The sequence below is a fragment of the Pteropus alecto genome, unplaced genomic scaffold, assembly GCF_000325575.1.
Source record: "Pteropus alecto unplaced genomic scaffold, ASM32557v1 scaffold131, whole genome shotgun sequence".
NCBI classification, from domain to species: domain Eukaryota; kingdom Metazoa; phylum Chordata; class Mammalia; order Chiroptera; family Pteropodidae; genus Pteropus; species Pteropus alecto.
Genome location: NW_006434709.1, coordinates 15,200,855 through 15,205,445, shown reverse-complemented (window position 1 = coordinate 15,205,445; position 4,591 = coordinate 15,200,855). Strand labels below are relative to the sequence as shown.

Genomic DNA, 4,591 nt, shown 5'->3' with positions numbered 1-4,591 from the left:
TTGTGTGTAAAGAAAGAGCAAGCAAGCAAAAATTAAATAGGCTGTAGCACTACAGTTATTTCTGAGGTCATTTATCGGTAAGAATTAAATTAGGTAAGAATTAAATTACAGTCATGGATGAATTAATGCTTTTGTAGTAATTTGTCCTCAGAAGTATGTGAAGATGTAACATCCAGTGTCTGTAACTAATTTGAGCTAAAAATAAATTTTGAATATTTAATCCAGTATACTTATATTAAGTTCTGCTTGAAGAGTTTCATGCCACTGTGATATAGCCAGGGATACCATGAAAAGAATTGTAAAGCAGGGAGAAAGTAAAAAAATTACGCAGCATAGTTAGCTTATCTTTCATGTTAGTTTGATCCTTCAAAACGAATTTCCAGTGTGAGTTATTCTTCAAGAACTCTAGCCACAATAGAAATAGGAAAAGACTCACTACTTTCCCACTAAAACACTAATTAATTCCTGTACCACTGTTCTGAACTAGTGTCATGCAATTGCTGTTTCATAATATTCCTTCTCTTACCATCCTGCTCTCTTTAACTCATCACTCCCCTCCCCTGGCCCAATGAACAAATGTAGAAATAACTTACCTCCTCAGGAACTTTTTCTATATGATTCCAAATATTAGAATATATTTTTCATTGATTTGTCAGGCATCAGATCATTTATAAATACTGAGTTCATCAGATATTCAAGTTTTGTGTATATCAAGCCAAAGAACAGGTAGGAATGGATTTTTTTTTTTCCCATTGGCTTTCAAATATTTAGACAGATTGTGTGAAGTATTACCTGAAAGCTTGTATTGGTCCTGTTCTTTCCAGAGATTTACTAGAAATTTCAGTCTATCTGTGCTACACCGAAAGTAGTAAAATTTTCTTGTTCCTCCAAATTTCCAAAGGAAGTTTCTGAAAATATTTGGTTAAAAGAATATACTACCTCATTTGTGTTGACATAACATTTTGGCCACATTTCTGCTATAGTCTATCTGATACAATTTGAAATCCTGAAGTCAGGACTAAATATTTTATATTGACATCACTCCTACCTCTAGTAGTGTATGTCACATAGTAGGAATGCAAAAATGGATGTTAAAATAATTCAGTATCCTTAAAAATTATGTCCAAGTATTTAATGAGTTTCACATTGATCTCCATCTCTGGTGTATATTCAGGAAAGAAAAAAAGCAATGCTGTGCTCGTTCATGAAATCAAGATTAAGTGGTGAGAGAAGACTGATCTCCAGTTAGCTGTTTGACTGGTATCCTAATATTCTCTCTTTGAAGAGCACTACATTTTCTCAGTTTTAGTGAGCTCAGTGCTGTCTATGGCCATGTCACCCTGAACAAGCCCAATCTCATCTGATCTCGGAAGCTAAGCAGGGTCAGGCCTGGTTAGTACTTGGATGAGAGACCACCTAGGAAGACCAGGTGCTGTAGGCATTAAAAAAAAAAAAAAAAATCTAGCTTAGAGAGCTCAATGCTATTTATTTCAGACAGATATAGATATAGATATATCTATATCTGTCTGAAATATATATATACACACATGTACACATATACACATGCATACATATATATAACACACAAATATATATATACATATATATGCATATTTATGCACATATATATACACACACACATTGACATTTTAATTCTCATTTCAGGGAAAATGCTAATAAATGATTTTGAATAAATGTGTGGTATTTGGTAGAGGTAGAACAAATATATAAAGGAATGGTGTTATGTAATGGTATCAAGTAATTTAAGAAGTAATACGTAATCTTGACTACAAAAATTGTGCAGTCACAAAGATTATTTCTAGTGGCCCTTCATGGTCTCTCAGGCCACCTTCTTCTCTCAGAGCTTGCTGTTTTCAAGGCCCTAAAAAATGTGTCCTCTAGATTCTCAGAAATGACAGCTTTCCAGTCCCCAACTGCTTATGATCCTTCAAAAGAGTCATTAGAGTTGATTGAATGTTTGGTCCTATTCTCTTTCTCGGTACTGAAAATAATGTACTAAAAAGTTTTTCTTTCTTTCTTTTTTTTTTTTTAAAGAGTAAAGCTTGGAAACTAAAGTAAAACAGTAAAGAGTGAACAAATGCATCTTTTTCTTCCCATTTCAGATTTTCTGCTGATTGCACCTGAAAATCATTTATCATGATTTGGGAGGAAAATTAAGCAAAGCCAAACTTACATTTAGAAGGCTACTTTCAGTACATTAAAAAGCATAAAAGGAAGCCAAAGGGGAGAAACAAATTTTTGTTGTCATTCCAGTTGGTCAATGATTGTTCAGCATTACAAACAAACAAATTATTAGATACATAAATAAGCAAGCTTAGATAAGGCCACTTCCATGCTTTGGGGCAGGAAATATCAGCCATTTTTCACTGAGCTGTAACCAACAATAGATAAGTCACTTCAACTGCATATATCTGGCCCAGAGCACTTATTTTCAGAATCTAATCAGTCAAATTCTGACAGATTCTCAAAAGGCTATACATAAGGAAGACCTGGAAAGCTGGGTAAGAAAGATAGGCTATTTGCATGTTGTTGTTTTTTAATTGTCATGGTATAGTAAATCTTCAAATAAACTCAGCCATAATTTTAGTTAAAAGCTTTTAGCATGCTTCTTCCTAACATAGATCTGCAGGTTATTCTTTCTTCTGCAAATAAAATCGCCCATAAATCTAGTTAAAAGCTTTTTTAGTGCACCTCATTCCAACACACTGCTACATAGTTTTCCTTAGAAAAATTAAAATCTTATCCTCTTGGAAATTTAGGAGTAGCTTTATAGACTGACTATTCCTTTGTCTATTCTGTTCCCCATGGTAAAATAGTATTGGAGATCTTTTTTTTTTCTTTTTTCAGATTTCCTCCCTCTTCCTCTAAAAGAAGAGGAAAAGTTGTTTATCTGATTGTGAAAAATAGAAAAAGACTCTTCCTGGCATCTCCCTTTAGAGAAGTGGAACCCAGTCCACTCAGCTCCTTCGCTGAGGGAGGTGTGGTTGGGTAAGAGTCTGGTCTGCTCTATAGACCTCCATTCAGACAGGCAGCCTCAGAGCTTGACCCAGGAAACAGGATTAGGAAGTGTAGTGTAGACGCAGTTTTAAGCCATACTACACAATACAGCTTTTTAAAAAAAATTGAAGCTGATATTTTGATTTATATCTACATGAAACTTGAATCTAGTTCTCAATCAATTTGGAACTCAGAGGGCTAGAAAAGGATGTTAGTAATTATTACCCACAAACAGCAGCAATATAAATTGGAAAAAGTAATCCCATTGGCCTATAATTTAAAAATCCCAGAATAAAATTATAAGGGTACTACCATCACAGAGAGTAGCTATGACATTTCCTTATGAATCTAGATAGAACTGTGTTGTTCAACATGGCTACTGAGCATGCGAAATGTGAATGGGCTAAACTGAGAGGCACAACAAATGTAACATGCACACCAGAGTACAAAGACTTGGTTAAAAAAAAAGTAAAGAATCTCAATTATATTTACATTGATTAGATGTTGACATGGCAATATTTTAGATATACTATATTAAATAAAATGTATTAAAATTAGTTTTACATGCTTCCTTTTACTTATTTAATATAGCTACTAAAGAATTTAAAGTTCTGCATGTAGTTTATATTTTATTTTTATTGGACAGCACTGTTAGAACAATGGAAAAAGTGCTTCCCACCCCCCACCCACCCCCAAGCTCTGGATAATGACAAAACCTAGGAGATCAAAAATGATTAAAATTGAGACGATGAAACAAAGACAGTGATAATCAGTGGCTTCTTATGAAATGCCCAAAACTGACTCCTGTGTTGAAGTTTTCACTTAGGGCTAAGGTATTATTCTTTTTGGACTTTACTATTTGTGATTGATTATACATAGTATTTCTGCTAAAATTCCAGTCTCAAAACAGGAATCTATGTTCTTTTTTTGTTTCTTTTGAGGCCCAAGTAATTAACTCATATAAGGTTCTTTATACCTTCAGAGTAAATAAAAATAATTTTCTCTGTTATAAAAGGTAAAAAGACCAATTTCCCATTTCTTTTTTCAGTATTTCCTTGAAAAGACGGTAAATTTGACTCCTTATGATAATCTTCAAAATAGAGATAAATCTCTCTAAGGATTAAGCCTACTCTCCAGTTTTTATAAGGTAGAGATATCTCTAAAGTTTGGGGCCAAATAATATCTAGTTATGTCAAAACATACTTCCAGAACTAGCTCAAGAGTTCCCCATGAGCTATACAAAAGATAGTCAGGTGGTACAGCCCTAAGTCTCTCAAGGAGATAGTGAATTCCTTTTTCTTTCTTTTTCATTGCTGTATAAAATGTGTGAGATTTTGCCATAACTTCATAGTCACTGTTGTGCTTCCTGACATGTCTGTAGATCAGTTATGCTTAGTAGTAATATGTTGTGTCTTTCTATATTAGTATGGAGGGGTACTTTTTATGGCAAGATTACATTATTTCTCTAAAATTATTTAACCTATGGACTGAGTCCGAGTAGACACAAGTGCCTACTGAATATAAATGTTAATACAGCACTAAGGAATAATGATATAATGTACCAAAAGTAAAG

The 4,591-nt window shown here is 33.7% G+C and overlaps 1 pseudogene; it reads left to right on the top strand.

The window, feature by feature from the left end:
• The first annotated feature begins 1,322 nt into the window (after positions 1-1,322).
• LOC112477964 lies at positions 1,323-1,441 on the top strand (annotated as a pseudogene).
• The last annotated feature ends 3,150 nt before the right edge of the window (positions 1,442-4,591 follow it).